General features: G+C 36.0%; 1 protein-coding gene across 1 annotated transcript in view; it reads left to right on the top strand.

Moving 5' to 3' along the window:
* The first annotated feature begins 1,143 nt into the window (after positions 1-1,143).
* SOX6 (SRY-box transcription factor 6) overlaps positions 1,144-17,909 on the top strand; it is a 337,876-nt gene continuing 321,110 nt past the window's right edge. The window contains exons 1-2 of the mRNA XM_035890952.1: positions 1,144-1,252; positions 16,169-16,239. The gene's annotated coding sequence lies outside the window, so the exon portion shown is untranslated. The remainder of the gene's footprint in view (positions 1,253-16,168; positions 16,240-17,909) is intronic.

Genomic DNA, 17,909 nt, shown 5'->3' with positions numbered 1-17,909 from the left:
CTATGCTTATTTCCTTGTTCTTTCCTTCCTTTTTCTTCTTTGCTCCTTCCCTGTTCCTTGCCATTGAACAGTAGGATTGCTTTAATTGTTTAAAGGAGAGGGGATTGTGGATAATTCTGGAGTGTCAGCTTCCATACCTAAGCCTTGCTGGCTTACCGAGCTTTTCCAGTTCACTGATGCAAGTGCAAGCATCGAATGGTTCATATACAGCTCTAATTCCAACTTATTTGGCAGTTATTTCTTGAATGGCCTAATTTTACATATGATTAGTTTTTAATTCTTAAATCACAACATAAACTGTGTGTATTATACTACTATAAAGTATGTTAATACATAGGATATCATTAACTCGAAGTGTGAGTTCTGTATGCCTGGTATGCCAGTGTGCAACCACTGTGGCTTCTGTGGGAATGCCTAGTTTGCAGCTGAAGGCAGAATTCATCCCGAAGCAAAAAAGTGATGCAGATTTTTAGGATGTGACAAGAGTAACATTACAAGATATATAACTATAGCAAGGCATAACAAGAAAATTATGTTTCTGTGAAAAGCAGACTGCAGTTATTTCTGGGCTGATCCTGGTTTCTGATTCATGGTCGTGAAGGCCAGAACATATAGAAATGCATATATTTGTGCACAGGGAGGACTGCTGGGGGTGGGTAAGAATAGGGCCAGACAATATACTTTGCTCTGTTTATATCCACTAGCTTCTCACTTTCATTAGAGCTCAATTGTAGAAACAACCATGCGCTGGGCTCATGACTAGCTCTAATGCTTTGCAAAAACTGTCTGTTTTTCAGAGCTGGCAACTCGGTCTTAACGTGCTTGAGGAATTTAGGTCTACTTCTATCTCATGTCATTACTTTACAAAATTTGCATCAAAAATATGCCAGAATGTATCACTTTTATAAATGGTAAACTGCTACCTTTATCAGAAAAGGTAAAGCAAGGACCTATCATATACATATTTTTTTTTTTTTTTAAGTGACATGGAGATGTTACAATGTCTCTTTTTTAATGTAGATGTTAGGTCTAATTACTTTGTCTCATAGTAAATGAGACTGCACTGTTCCTGTGAAGTTAACATGTAATAAAACTGTAATAACACATTAGTGAATCTGCTCCATTGTGTTTGGCCTTTTCTAGATGCTGTGAAATTTAAACCAAAATATTAATTCCACTGGCCTGAAAGCACCAACATCTTCCCCTGTGAAAGTTTTTCTGATGTTATAGCAGTTGCTCAAGATTCTAAGGTGTAAGTTGAATGATTTCTCTCTTAATTTTTATGCGTTTTGGTTTGATTGTTCCTTCTGGGAATAGTGTATTATCATCACATTGTGGTTGTTACATGTCACTGTGATGCCAGTAGTTGAAATAACAGAGACACCCCATAATGCTTTTGTAAGGTGACAGTAATCTGATTATCCTTCCTGAAAGTAGATACTTTTGTTCTTTTCACTTGTTGGTAGAGACTTAAGAAAGTCATGCTGATGCTCAAAAAAAAAAAAAAAAAAAAAAAAGAATATGACTTGATAACAACTTGCTACTTGCTGCAATATTGTTAGCCATGATAAAATTAAAGTGGAAAAACCTGTGGGAAATAAATAAACCATATTTGTTTTTTTTATAAATATCTGATGTAAGTAAATCTGCTCTGAGGTCCTGTATAAAAATAAGGATGTAATGTGCAGTTTGTTTTTGCCAGCGGATGAGATCTATACTCTGGAGTGTCACCCAATGAGAATAATATTCTATGAAGTCAAATGTTTATTTACTTGCTCATATATTATGTTTTGTCTGTCTGACGGTTTGTCTAATAGGGATGAACACATTTGTGATTCCTCAGATTGCCATATGCACTCATTGATCTCTTCACCAAATTAGACTGTTTATTATTTCTCACTTCATTAGTTCCACTACCTTTTACTATTGTGCAGGTATGTTTTTGAGTGATTATAGATTTTATACATCTCTTCTTTGCATTTTACTATTATAATTTCATTAGACTTGTTTATTCAGAATGTTGGTTTTTTTGAGGGACTAACCTTGCAAAGTTACTTGTGATAATAGCTTGTTTAATTTCCATTCAAATTTCTTATATAACTTATTAATTTTTTTGGTATAACTTTGTTCATTTCTCCCTGTCTACAATTATCTAATCTGTTATTCTCTCACTGAATCAGTCCAATTTATATCTGTGAAGATTTTGATGGATGCAAATCCATGTTCTGGTAGGATCATTTTGATTTGAAAATCTGTGTTTTCTGGTTTATATATTATTGTGATACTTTAAAGGTTTCCATGCCATATGGAGTGCAGCAGCTTATTTGCTTGCTGTGGAACTCGCAGTTGTCATTTGGGATATATTTTCTATGTTGCGCTATTTTTGAAAATATTTGCCTGTTGCTTTTTTTCATATATTTTCACTAATTTCAGAGCAGCTGACACATTTTGACACCAACCAGACTAATACTATGTATGTTCAATAAACAGAAGTTTTTGAGAGAAGCATTTTTTTCCACCTAGGGTACTATATAAAGTAAATTTCTTAGAGTATATGTTCCAATATGTTTGTACCATTTTGCGTCCTTGAATATGGGATGCTTATAGGTGAGGGAAATTAAATGTAGACATATCCTCAGAATTCCCCAAATTAACTGAAATGTGTAGATTTAAGAATTATTAGTCATCACTTCAATTTAGCTCTCTGATTTTTTTTTTTTTTTTGTGCTATCCATACTGTCCTGAGAAAGCTGAGAATAACATAGCTACTGTATAGAAATTTTCACCTTTTGCCACAAATTCTACTGGCAGAAATGAGTAAAAGAGGTGAGTTAAAGGCAATATGCAAGAGAGACTTACTAATGTTCTTGGAAGTATGTTTGATGTTTTCATCATGGTTTCATTTATATAGAACTTGAAAACCAAGAGCGCAAAAGAAGTCTAGTGTCATTCAAGAGTAGTCCATATTCCTGTCTTCTGTCTTTGTTTTTCAGACTTTCCTGCATTTAGAGCTGTGCTCATAATATTACTGTATGTGGAGGCACTGAAAAAAAAAAACCCAAACGTGGTGGCAGAGTCTGATGCCAAATACTCTTGAAGCTGTTCTTCAGAGTATTATTGTGTTATGTCTTTGGTTTGTTTTACTTCTACTTTCAGAGCCAGACATCTTAAAAGAAACTGAGTCTCAAACTAGAGGCAATTCACTTTACCTCTAATCTGTTAGATAATGCTCTGAATCAATATAGAGAGGAAGCATAGAATAATGAAAATGGTAAGAGGTACCTTGTATATGAAGGTGAGGACATTCCTTCTGTCTATTCTGGTAGGACTTCCTAGGATAGAAGTCAGATTCTGGAGTGTTGAAATTTCCTTTTGAGGCCATACTTTGGCAAGATGCTGTCTTGTTGCTTATAAAGTGACTAAAGTGTCTACCAAATGCAAGTGCCAAGTCAAAATATGTTCTGTATTTTGGTAATTGTGCAGAAAGAACACCAGATGGTTCTGATGATGAAGCGCGTTGGGTGGGATCACCAAGCTTTAATGGATGGCAAACTCTAAAGGCTTAATTACCAACCTCTCTAGCTTTTTATCAGAGTGGACAAGTTATTTTCAGACACAAAAAAGAAAGAACCATATATTTCTTTGCATGTAGCTGGATGAAACCCACTTAGCTTCTCTGTAGGAGTATCTGAAACTCGGAATACTTGGGCCTAATAGAGAGGGTGCCAAGTTATGTTTCCAAAGTGGAAAAACTATATTATGAACAATACTATTTTTGTTTGAGTAGCTTGATATTTTCCCAGCATGCTCAGTTTTCACAGTGTGCTGTTAATGTATATTTATGCTACAATATGAATATATCCTACATTTTGGGTCTAGGTGGACAATAATGATACTTATTTTCCAGATCTAGTCTGAGATGGGTCAAGAATGATCTGTTCTTTTAGAAGATTTTCCCATCGGATGAATTTGGACAGGCCAAATTCAGAGAGTAGAGAAATTAAACAATTAAATAGCATGTCACACAGCACATTTTATAACTCCTGGAATGTTGCTTGATTTCATAAAGTAAGTCTATACAAGTCTGAAGTGTTGATTGATTTGCTTCTGCAATGTTAAAATTTGACTTTTAATTTTAATACCTTCCAGCCAGTCCTAATAACAACACAGCAGTAATTTGTGTGCTGTAATCACAGAGGACTTTGTATGTATTTGAATGAAGTGTTCTGCATATGATTTTTTTTCTTGCATTTGTATTATATGTTTGCTAAATCCTAGTGATGTTAGAGAACCTGGTGATATTTGTATTTGCTTCCAGTTTTTACACAAGAATTGTATTACTCTTGTCTGAAACTTGAGTAGTTATTGTCATTGAAATAATTGAAAGTTTCACCATTGACTAGTGTGATTATAGGGTCAGCTTGTTGAAATACATCTTGGATGAGGCATAGCTGAGATAATGAGGCCAAGTATAGCCATCACTTATATCATGCGTGTTCTTTGGCTTATATAGGATTGGACTGGTGCAACTGTGAAATGCTGTGAAATTTGAGATTTATAAAATGCGAGAATCCTGCTTCTTATGTTGCCACATAACAGTGAACAAGACCAGAAGGGCCTAACTGGTTGTTTTTAGACCCTCTTACTGTGTCTGCAGGAGCCAGATTTTAAAGATTGTTGGGACTTGCTGTCGAGCACAGCTGCTTCTCCAGGTAGGGAGAGGTATCAGGAAGAGTATCATATATGATTGATGGGAGACTCTCTTGCTGGCATTGAGCCACTTTGTAAATTTTTTTATATAATTATCTCTTAATTTTTGTACATGCACTTAAGCAACTTGTGATTAGTTCATCCTAAAATCAGAGTCAGCATACTTACAGAGAGGATTCATCTGACTTCTAAAAGTAATGTGTTTTTTTATACTTATAACTTTTGGAATGTTTTTAATAATACTTTTACTGATTTTTTGCAAAGCTCTACATGGCTTAGACTGAGATTCTGCTGTCTCTGAGCTTATTGAGTAGAATCTTATTCCCTGATTTTCAAGGAGGTGACTTGCTGTTAAGGTGTTGCTTAATTGCACAAATGACCCTAGTACAGGGTGTCAGTGTTAGAAATGTGTGTTTCTTGATCTCCCTCCTAGATCCTCAAACTATGATTTGAAAGTTCCACAAACTTTATGTTGGCACTCTGTACAGAGCAAAATATCATCCAACTGTAGTATTCTTAAATATTTATTTTCTTGTAAGGTACTTCAAAATTTCATCTGGAAATGTTATATATATGCAGAATGTATTCTTGTGGTGATTATTAATAGTAGTGTCTGACTTTGCCATGAATTATCAGGTATTGATAATTCAGCAAAGTTCTGAAAATTTTTAAGAGATTCGTTACCTCATTGGGGTGACAGAATAAGGAGCAAAGTCCCAGATCCATTAAAATCATGGTTGTTCTGCAATGACTCAAGTACACCCGGGTTTTAACCTTGTGTTCCAAAAATAGCCATGCTTTCCTGTGAGATCAGGGGAGTCCCCAGGTTTTGATATATTTCTTGGAGGGGCCATATTTATTCGCACTGAGCAGTCAGTCTGTTGATACTTTCAAAATGCATCTCCTCTTTGAACTGTTCACTTTTAAGACCCGTGTGGCAATTTACACAGCACTGAGAACACTGGGATCTTGAACGAAGCTGCAACCTGCAGTACCACCGTAATGCACTTAGTTGGAAAGAAAGCAAAGGGTTAAGTAATTTGAAAGCAAGGAGTAGTTAGCAATAAAATACCTGAAATTATAAATGTGATCAATGGAACTATAACATTTTACAGTTTTTTAAATGACAAAAAAGAAGAATAAGGATTAAAAACTTTGTCAAGTGGGAAAGATGATCTATTAGTGTGATTTTTGGTTCTTGAGAGTGGCATTGGCTAAGATTTTAAACCTTTTTCCTTGATTTCCCAGAAAGTTTTATTATAAGTTTACTTATACATAAGTAGTTAACTTTGCACTGCATTCCAAAGGGTGCATATGCCAGAAAAAAAGGGCAGTCTCACCTGGAAAAAGAGAAGCTTCTAGCTGAAAGAAGCAAAGTATGTCTAGCTGAAGTAAAATAGAGGAATTGGGAAACTAAAAAAAATAGAAAAAAGAAAAAAGAAAGCAACTTACATACTTCATAGTTGCCGGGGAGTAGTTATAACTTGTGCTCTAATGATTTCTGATGGATGTTGCTGTAATGTTCACTCTGGTGTTCGTTAAAAAGAAAACGGAGAAAACAACACCCTAAAATTCCACAGCAATAGCTGCTTCATTTAGCACAAGACAGAAACATATTTGAAGCACTTCCTAAAGAATTTTCTTTTTAAAGAAATACGTTATTCCCTGTATATTTTTCTTTCCTCATTCATTTTCTGTTGTTTAGTTAAACCAATGATAAGATCTTGTAATGAGACATGTCAGGCAAATGAGTTAATTTTGTAAAACTTTTAGGTTTGCTATCCAGATTAATGCCAACTTTTTGAGTGTGGCTTTTTTTTTTTTTTTTTTTAAGATCAGTATTCCATTTACATTTTTGAAATATCATATGCAAAGCACCTAGTAGCCACCCCTCTAGCCATCAGCTTTTCATTGCTGCCTGTTAGTACCATGCTGAGGGCAGGTGCAGATAGCCTGAGGCTCATAGATTGAGCAATGCTAGTAAATGCCTGGAAATATGGTTTTATATGACTACCTGAAGAGGCTAGGAATCATTTTTATCATGTGAAGAACAGAACCTTTCCCCCAAACTTGCCTTTAAATTTGTAGCTTCGGACAGTCTGTCTTAAAGTGCAGGACACCTCTGGCTCCAAGATCAACAGTTTACTAGTATGTGATCTTTATATACACAGTACAAAACCCAGGCCATGAACGTAAGACTGATCTTTATGGACTGATGGAAAGTAGTGCTTTAGCATTTTAACCTGCTTGACTGTTAGTACCCATGACTGGGCTTAATAAAAATTGGAGTTAGAGGCTGTCATATCATTTATCTGATGGGCAGTATTGCCTGCAAGGATTTCCATCTGTGATGAACATATTTCAGTTTGGTTTCAAAATATCTTGCAGAGGTGAATGTTGATGAAAAAAAAATAGGAAATCAAAATCTTTAGCTGATAGGCAACAAGGCAAATATTGTTCAACATCACAAAGAAGATATTGACAGAGATGTCATAGGTGAAAATCAGAAGAAACTAGGGCTTCACCTGGTTAAGTCTCCAAAGCTTAAATTCTTACCAACTGATAGCTTTACCATTGAAGGCAAATTTCTGTTTCAAGGGGTACTCTTTCCTTAATTACACATAATTTTTTGCTTGCTTTCTAACTAATGAAGTAGTCATGCTTTACAAAAGACTGAAAGGACACTGAGAAGTTTTTGTTTTGAGGGTTTGGTGAGGTAACATGGTTCATCTTTTTTTCATGTGATTTATTTGTCCAGCAGGTGAGAATTAATTGTCTTTGGGGTTGATTATTGTAGATAATCACAAATAGAATGGCCCTTTGGGCAGAATACAAAGCCACCTCCTTGCTGGTAGCACTCTGTGCCACATACCTGGGGAACTGTTTCTGACAGAGGATACATATGTAAGATGGGATTCTAACTGACTGAACAGATCCTTGAAGAAAGTTGTTTTATTGACTTATGATTCTGTTTTATGATTCTTCTAAAGTGAAATTAAAATGAGCGCATCTGGACTGCCTTTTCTCTGCTTATAGTGTCAGGAGAAATGAATTTCAAAAATCAGAGCTGAAAGGGAAAGTTAGTATATGAGGTCTTTTTAAAAAAAAAAAAAAAAGACTTAAGCTATAATTATTATGTTTCAGGGTTTTGGGGAAAAAAAAAAAATAAAAAAACCCTAAGATATGTAGTAAGGAGGTTTTGTCCCTCAGGGAATCCAGAGAAGTAGACCTGAAGGCAGACATTCTTAAGGCCTTCTAATTGATTTTTATGTCCTACTTAACTAGCTTTGAAAATCTGAGCTAAGTAATATGGTACTCTCCAACACAAAACCCCAATATTTTGTGTGGATTAACACTAGTTTTGATGGGAGCAAATGGCACACTCACATTATATTGTAATATTACAAAACAGATTTGTCAGAAAAAATGTGAGTTTGTGTACAGCTGACTTAGCTCCTGGCCATTTGGCTCACAACCTGCTTACATTAAATTCTGAAGGTAAGGGTACATTGTTGCATTTTTCTTTTTCATTTTCTTCTTCTTTTCTTTATTTTTTTTTAATCAAAACCACCAATCTGTCTCTTTTTTTTTTTTTTTTTTTTTTGTTGTTGTTGTGTAAGTGCACTGCAGTTGTGACAGGTTGAATCTCCAATTTTCAGGGAATTTTCAAATCCAAGTGCTATATGGTATATTTATGCTGGAATTTTAAATATGGTAATGTGTTCCCATGCACTAGTATTATTGTTGATATCTCTAAAATAGCAGAGAGACATTTCAGATATCTTACCATTTGTAGCTCTTGGAAATAATGGTAAAACTGGGCTTGCTCCAAGCCTTGCTTATGCATATGTAGGTATTGCACTATCAAAAATTGTGCCAAGGAGTTTGCATCTAGTAAACGTAGCACAAGTACAATTTAGTAGGTGTTCAAGTCGAAGTCCGGTGAAAGAACCCAATGAAGATGTGTCCTGAACCCTTTCCATGTTCTGTGTGCAACAGCTTCAGACTTTAAGCAGTGATATACAATGACTCAAAGCCTCCCACATGATTTAACTGTTCACTATTCTACATAGTCCTTGAAGCTTTGTCTAGCAAGGAAAATACAGTCATGGAATTTGTTATTATTTTGTCTTTCCAAAAAGACCATTTGTTTGCTCAGAGGAGGTCCGCAATTGTAGATAAAATATAAAAATATATATAGATAATATTTTTAAAAAATTGGGATAAAATGAATATGTACCTGTAAATATAGATAGTTGATTTGAATCACAAATCAAAGTGATTCCATTCTGTTGTGTAACTGAATTTCAATTTAGTCCAATCCAAAGCTCATGAAGCTCCTTAAAGAGACTTAACTGCTTGCTAAATTACAGTTTGAATAACATTTTATACTTTTTATGCTGTCCTTTTTGGTCATATGACTGAGCTGAAAGAACATACCCTCTTTTAAACCAAGTAAGTCAATTCTTCAGTAAAATTGCTTTAAACATTGTTCTGAATACGAAAGAGCAGGGAACCTGACACGTTACATATTCAAAAGATAAAGGGAGCTAAACCTACTGATATAATTTTGATACAATTTGTCAAGAATCAGTGTGGTAGGCTAACAGCCCGTGGTATGTGTGGTGTTGTTCTTGCATAATGCAATTACATAATGATAAAATCATATAATAAACAAAACCATTGTTGTTATTTTGTGTTAAAGTTGTATCCAGAGAACCCTTGTGAGGTTGTTTTACAGTAGCACCCTGAGACCCTGTTATGGTTGCAAGTCCCTGTATACACATAGGAAGAGATTAAAAAGCTGTCTTTCCAAACGGAGAAAGTACAGGTGAGGCACAGAGAAGGGACAGAAATTGCCAAATATTATAATGCAGGTCAATGCTAGAGCTGCCAGAGCTGTCTGTGTGTGGCTGATTTCAATGGCTGTGTGACAAATGCAAGTCTCTGTAGAAGAGTGACCCTGGATGCCGTTTCCAAGCCATGTCCTCCGCACACCGATGCTTCTCTGGGTGTAGAAAGTAATTTTCCATGTGCAGTGTGTATTTGCTGTAAAACTCTCTCTGTATTTGATATATCCTTCTAACAGTACGACATACTGGAAGGGTTTCTGGTATTTGGAACACCAGTCATACTTCTTGGGGCTTGTAATGCTGTAACATTTCATTTTGGGCTTAGTTCACCTTGTAGTGCCTTCAGCACATGGATCTGTATATGTAAACACTACAGAAACGTACCCGTTTTGAAAGCTTTCTCTGTTTTCTTTAATTCGATCATACTGATTAGGAATGACCCAGCCTGTGGCTATTAAAACAGCATGTGGCTCACAAGAAGTTCAGAAGTGTTTTTTGTGTCATAGCTTCATTGTGTGAGTGGCAGCAGGCTGGTGTGTAAACTGCTGGGAAATCGGAGTCCCTTGATGTGGGAGCAGGGAGCCAGCAGTGCTTACCAGCCTACCCCGAGCCACTGAGGAGGCTTTTCCTATCTCTAACCCATGAGTTATAACTGGAGTTCCTCCTCTCCCTTCAGCCTTCCAAGCAGCGTGGTGTATGTCTTGTGGTTCTTATCTGCTTGAAAGTATGAGTACAGAGCTTATCAGATCTGGAATGCTAGCCCCCTTCCTTTTATACAAAAGAATAAATGCATATTTAGGTATTTCTTTCATCTGCACAGTGAATTAGATGTTTTTGGTGTTTTCAAGTGTAATTTTAGTGGCAGGTATAATAATACATTTAAATTAGTTGTTGGACATGTGCAGTACTTTTTTAATCAAAATCCTTTTTAGTCTTAACCTGATGCTACGCTATGAAGTGACACAGCCAAAAGACGTTAATTTTGTATTCTGTGCTCAGGTCCTGTAGTGATTGGATGCTTTATAGATATGCAGGCACACAGCAGAGAGACCTTCACGAGCTGCCTGTTGAAGACATAATGCAATTTTGCAAATGCATATGCCTTTACAGAAGAGATCATAAGGAGCTCTTATAGTCAGTTATATAATATAATGCTGCCAGATCATGTGCCACTACTGAGTGATACCCTTTTGGGAGAGACAGGGAACAACTGTTGAGTGGTGATGCTTACTGGGTTCCTTTTTTTTTTTTTTTTTAAGAGGTAGTTTACAGAAACACCATCTATTGTATGTGTATGTCGACATGCTTTTTGTAGGCAGATGTGAGGTTGCTCTAAACTGGAAGTCATGTAGTTTACGTAAGTGCTAACCATAGCTAAACTGGATTAGAGTGGGTTTGTGGCCAGTCATCTCCGAGTGTGGGCAGAGTGAGCTCACATCTCCCTGCAAAACTCTGTGGAGATGTATCTTATTTTAGGTATTTTTTTGAGCCTCGTTTCTGTAATAACGACATCACAGCTTCTGGTATGTGGAATTGTAAGCACCACTGTTACAGAAGGAAGAAATAGTAGCTCCTCTTTGTGAATAAGGAACTAAGAAGCACAAAGAAACTCTTTTGCCAAAGGTTGAGCAGAAAGTCTATAGCAAGGGCGGCAACTGAGTCCAGAGCTTTGGAGACCGATGTTTACATCGTATGCACTGTGTTGTTGTTCTTACCTCACTGTGATGCAATGTGTTTTAAAATGACCAGTGGCGTAACAGGTGGTATGTTCTGATTCTTCCTTTGATAGATCATTTAGCTGCAATCTCTGTTACAGAGTACAAAGATCTAAATGAGGATCATTGCAAAGGGACTATTCTAAAATGAAAAGCATTAGGTAAACAAACATTATGGTTGTTTTGGTTTGGCTGGAGGGTTTTTTTGTTTGTTCTTTGCTTTTTTGCTAATGCATGGAACTAAGGAGAGTGAACAGTTTAAGAAACAAGGCAGCAGAGGTGGTAAAATACAATCCCAGGCCATTGAAGAGAAGTGACACAAAGGGAAGATAACGGGAATTTCCTTGCGTCTGCTGTAGAAAGTCTCATCTGTAGTGGTGAATTACTGGGTTTACTTTCCTGTCTCAGAATGATCATGTCTAGAAAGTTTTCTGTGTGTAAGTAAACCATTCTTCATTGAATCATCTTGAAACTGTGCCCTTTACCTCAGTTAAGTAAGATTTTTAGAAATCCAACTTGAAGGTTCTCATCATAATCAGCCTACTGCCCCCTTAATTTTTGAGATTGTGGCTAGGGGCTCACAGGTCATTAATGCTGTTTTAATTGTGAAATTTTGCACATTCAAGGTGTGAAATTGCTATGTGATTCAGGCCCTAAATGTATAGCTTCATTTCTGCATTATCCCCTTTTCTCATTTCACATCATGCTATAATTCTGAAAATAGTTTTTTAACAGTTGTTGAATGCTACATATTTTAGTCCCAGTAGCCCACAATGATAGGCCACATTCTCAAATGATACAACAGGATGCCATGCTAAATAACTGCTTCCATTTTTTACTTGCAGGCTTCCTTCATGCTCACTGATGACTGTGCACAGAAAATACAGACTACCTGTAGAGGATCTATCTTAGAAGAGTCAGAATATTTTAATTAAAGATTTTATAAAATGAGTAATTTTTTTCTGCTTTCGAAAAGTGGTGATATCTTATGTTCTGAAAACTAAAATCTCTTGGAATTATTAGAGCTTACAGTGTTTGGGCAAAAAAGAGGACAATTTTATAAGTGACATTTGACTATTTATGACATTTTCTTTGGCTGATAACACTTAGGGCATACATGATGCTGCAGTCATTTAGTGATGTACATAATGTGCTTTATGTCCAGTGCTCTCTTGGTGTCAATATGCGTTTGCAAGACAAGCAAAAGCTTAGCTTTTTGAAAAGTGAGTTATTTTGAAAGCTTCTGTGATATTGTTGGATGCCTATACATTATTCTTAGTCAAGTCAATGAAAGATGGTTAAGTTTATTAATGCTTCTTTTAAGCCAGGCCTGTGACTTTTTGGTGTTTGTGGAAATGACCTTGGTCTTATTTCATGTTACCTGACATTAGGATACCTTTTCCTTTTTGAAAAAAACAACCCCAAACAAACAATCAAAAACCATGAAAACTGCTATGATGTTTGCTTTTGAGAAAACCTTTTCATTTGAAATGTAACCTTTTTTATGGCTTTCTAAAATGGAACTTCTGTGGCAAATGAGGAGATAATCAACCTTTGCTATTTTCATTGAAAGCTGGTTGCCTGAACCTTTAGGCCCTTTTGTAAATCCCCCTCTTTGTGGTTTCTTGTTTTCATGGTGTTGGCAGCTTGTGATGTTTGGGTTTTTCATTCTACTTTCCAACACTTGGGAGTCCATGGTGCGTTATCTCTGGGTGTTTTCAACAGCAAGTGTCACAGAATTATAGCCAGTAAGTTCATATTGATCTGCTCTATTGCATCTGCTTTTGCCTCAGTTCCCCTCCCTTGCAGCCATCCTTCATCTTATAGGTTGAAAGGCTGATTAGTACCAGAGCACTGGATTCACTGGTACACAGACTGAGGTCTTTACACTGTCTTCTTCCTCTGGCATTTTAAGAGTGGTAAAAGAGGAAGTCAGCTATAGTACAGGAAAAAGAAAACATAAAATTTTTTGTTTGGTTCATGCTATGTGCCAATTTAAGTATGAAATATCTTCTGGCAAAGGTACCTGAAATCAGAGCATAGGTTTCTTTTACAGCTTTATTTTTCCCCTTTCATAGTGGGACTGGGAGAGCCAGCCTTTCATAAGGATGTAGCAACTTTCCAAACAAGCATCCGAAATACCTGCAGAAATTGCAGGTATTGAGAATGTTTTGAGAGCATTTTGACTGCAGATATCTAAGTGAAGTTTCTGGTGGGAGCTGTATCAATTAAATCAACAGAATACTTGAAAGAAAACTTTGTTCTTGGATGTGTTTATGCAAAAAGTATTCACCTGTGTAGTCACCTGGAGTTCAACTCGAGACATCTAAAGTGAAAGCATAAATGGTTTAAGCTAATAGAATAAGGGCTAAACTTCTGAAAGGGTCAGGTCTTCTCAACATCAGTGGGAGCTGGCCTCCCAAACACCTTTAAAAATATGATGCAAGTCTTTTACTGATAAAACAGGTATAAAAATCAGCACGGAACAACTACTAACCTGTATAATATTAAGCCTTGGTCTATTTTTTTAATGTAAAAAATTTAGATTTAATGATATGATTTGTATATGATACACCTGGTGGAAATTTTGTATTAAACTTCTTGATGTTAGTGCTTGATGGACAGAGGATTTCCTACGTGGATAAAAAAATAGCTATTTTTTCGGTTTAAGAAAAATTGCCTGGAAAACTAAAAAGAAAAATAAGTGATGCGACGCTATAGAATTTGTTTTGTGTGTGTTAGCTATATAATCTGTCTTTTGAACAAGGAACTGTAAAAGATAAAATGAGTCAAAGCAGTAAGAAACAGGTATCATTTTCTTCCATGTAGAACCCCAAGTACCTCATACTTGAATTTTCATGGTGAATAACTATTTCTGGTCAATTAGATTGTTTTCAGCATTTTACTAACACTCTGTGTTGGTAGACTACTGCTATTACTGAACACGTAATTGATTGCACTATTTTATTAAATTTACTAAGGGAATGTGGTTGAAGGAAAAGTAAGTTTTGTATGATGTACTAATACAACAGTTGAGCTGAGGTGAATAGACTGGGCTGTTTGGGGTTAGGTTTTTTGGTTTTTGTTTTTTTCCACCCTGACCAGCTATGTAATGGATAAGCCTGCAGCTGACTCCCAGTTCTGAGGTGCTGACCAACAAGTCTTCCTTTGCTCAGGATCACTGGGTGCAGTTAGCCCTGTTCTGCTTCCTCCCTCACTTGTACTGTTGCCCTAAGAATAAAGGCTTCACATACATATTATTCTGCAGGATTTTTTACCAAACTGAACTTTTTTCCTGATAGATTAACAGAGCGCTAGAGCGAAATTTAAAATTTGGTATATTTAACCTTTCCCCCTAATTGCTTGCCCAGAATAGAGGTTTGGTGCTTTGTTCCTAAATTCTCTACATGAGGTGGTGTGCATTAAAGTGTATTTATACTCTTTCAGATTAATTAACTGTGACCTTATGAACCACTGTCCTTGTTTAATTGGTGGCTCCAAAGCACACTAATGGCATAAATCAGCTGATAATGAGATTCAGACTTGCTTTTAAAGTATATAATAACACTGCATTGATATAGCAAATGAGATTTGTTGACTCTCTGTTGGTATTACAGGAGAGCAGACACAATTAAATGTGTACTTTCAGGATGGGGGAGGGCTTGGTTGGAATGAATAATATGCACTTCAGGGTGGGTGTATGAAATAAGGAGGATATTCTACATCAAGATAAGTTTGGTATTCTCTCCTTGTCTCTAGGCACTGCGCAGTACTGGCTGGTGCACTTTAGGATACAGAAATGTTGTGGGAAGGTGTTTCTTAAAGATTACTGGAGGCTAACAAAAATGATGATTTCATCTTAAATATAGTTACATGGTTTTAAACTGAGCTTACACCCACTGTTTTATGAACTGCAAATTAATCAGATAGCTCCCAGAGAACAAAAAGGTTTTGACCTAAACTAGTTGCCCAGGCTCCATTACTATTTTCAGTTTAATGTTACCCATATCCATCCTCACATTTTGGAAGGAAAACAAGGGCTGTGCAACAAAGTTTCTTTGTTTTCTTAAGAACTAAAAATGTGCTGTATGTAGACCAAACAATAAAAATAAACTACTGAACTACCTTCTAATGCATGGGGGTTCTGGAGAGAGGAAACCATGGATATTTAGAGGCATAAAGTGAGTCATTGTGCTAGTTAAAGAATTTTATAAGGCGAGCTCTGTGGGTTTGAGTTGCATCTGTTACCTTTCCAACTAGAACTGAGGGGTATGCAGGAAAAAGAATGTTGGATTTAATCATGCCTTATAGTGAACGCATTGTACTTAGCCTAAGTTTCTAACCGGGATCTAGACCGTAGGAGAACAAAGTTGTTAGTCTGTCTTTCTGTATGAATTTTGCCTTAGATGGGTTCCAGTTAAACACACCTAAACGGTATTATTTTACATCAGTTAAGCTGCAAAATGCTTTAACAAAATACCTTAAAAAAATAAATAAATGTTCTGTAACACTTGAAAACAATAAGCCAAGCAAAAAGCCCCAACAAAAAAAAAACCAAACAAACCACCAACCAGCCAAAAAACCCCTCACAGCTATTTTCCTTATTAAAAGATAACCATGCTTGCATTTATGATAGTTCTTAGAAGCTGTAATGGACTGGGTTGCTATGGTGTGAGATGCAGAACAATGAAATAATTGTTTCTCTTGGTATTGGCTTCCTGGAAACAAATTCTGTGTAAATTACTTGGCTGAAGCAGTGACAACAGTCTTGTTTGCTGTGTTATTTAGTTCATAGTTAAAAATCATAAGTATTCTATAGTAATAAAAAAGTAACATTTATCAGTTCTGGGCTTTCTTTTGTTTCAACTTTTTTTCCTTTTATGTTTTCAGGTCAGTTTCATGAATTCAAAAGCAACTTACCAGTGATTTCTGGGAGCTGGGGCTGATTTTCTTGTGTATTTGTAAGTATTTATGGATTAATTTTCCTGTTATGTGCATCTTTCTAATGGTCTTTTAAGATAAAGAATGGAAGCTATTTTAAAATGTCACTGTCATATCACAGTTTTGGAATGTTCTTTTATTAAGAAATGTTTCTAACTACTTACAAACTTTTTGTATTTTTTTTTGCTACCAACTTATGTTTCAGTTATTCAGAGGGGCTACAGATGCTTGAATTAACAGTGAGCATTCCTGTTATTTCAAGCTTTCTTTTGGTTTTCATAATAATAATAATGAGAGGACGGTGTTGCTTACAGTAGCACGTCAATTGTGACACTTGCTAATGATAGCAGTGCATCTTGCTGCTGTGATGAAAATTATTTCTAGAAATGAACTGGGGCTGTGATTCAAGACTGGCAGGACTTTTAGAGGAATGCTACATGGGTTCATTGAGGAAACATTAGGATGACCAGTATCTGCTGAACTGGGAATGTATTTTTGTATACCCTGGAGAAAGCTGACCTTTATGGTTGCAGCAAAATGACCGAGACCATAGTCATTTAGGCCATGGCCCAAGAATATGTTTCAGCGTATGCCCAAGTTCAAAGAAAGCAAATGGGACTAGGCCTATGCATAAATGCTTTGAGAAAGGGAAAGTTAGAGGAGAGGATCTGGGAAGAAGACAGTTATTTACACAATGAATAGAAAGCTTTCAGAATTGCTGTTTTGGATAGTCTTCAGCTTTAGTCAAGTATAATAAGGAAAAATCTAATGGGAGTTAGACTTGGCATGATATAAATTATTGCAATAACTCTTGCATGAGGTAGTATAAATGAAACCAATCTGTGCAACTTGTTCTCTTAAGTCACAAATGTAGTTTATGAATAAATATTTATTCAATCGTTCGTGGAAAAAGATGTTCACAAAACTACATTCACCAGGGAAAAATATGGCTGGTTCTCCTCTCAATATGGAAATGTGTTCAATTTGTACTAACCCTTCCTCTTTACAAATGTTTATTTTCATATATGGTTTTGCTATTATATTTGCAGTTTCCTTCATTTACAGGTCAGCATCTTTTTAACGAGCATTGCCAGTCGTATTTAAAGAAAATATTGTTACCAAATAAAATAAACAATGTTTTAAAAGTATTAGTATTGAAAAATAGTTCTGAGAAGGCAATGTGAAGTGATTACTGAATTGACAGTGAGGAATTTGTTGTAACTCTTCCTGGCTTTGCCACTGCATGTTTTTTTCAAGCAGTCAGTTAGGCTTTCTTAGCCTTGTTTTCCTTCTCTATAAATGGAAATAGTAACATATCAGTCAATACAAACAGTACCTCTTTATACCTCAGTGTGGAATATACTTTCCAATCAAAGCAATGGAATAAATACGATGGTAGATTCATTGAACTTCTTTGTGTGTACCAGGGTAATTGGATGAGACCCTGTAAGTATTGTTTAATTCATGTTCATAATTCATGCAGTATTATGAACGTATAAAGGGCTTCAGTAATTATATTGTAGACTCCTGATCTGAGTCCTGTGGTAAACAAATTTGGCATAAAAAGTACTTTGAAAACTTTGTTTGTGTTTGGGTCAATCAAGTAAGTGCTTTCATGAGAAGTATGGACTGTTGTTATCACACAACCTTACACTGGCTTTTGCAGAAAAAGTTGTTAGTACAGTTCAGG

Source organism: Egretta garzetta, unplaced genomic scaffold, assembly GCF_000687185.1.
Source record: "Egretta garzetta isolate BGI_Z169 unplaced genomic scaffold, ASM68718v1 scaffold133, whole genome shotgun sequence".
NCBI classification, from domain to species: domain Eukaryota; kingdom Metazoa; phylum Chordata; class Aves; order Pelecaniformes; family Ardeidae; genus Egretta; species Egretta garzetta.
This window is presented reverse-complemented; position numbering and strand designations above follow the sequence as displayed.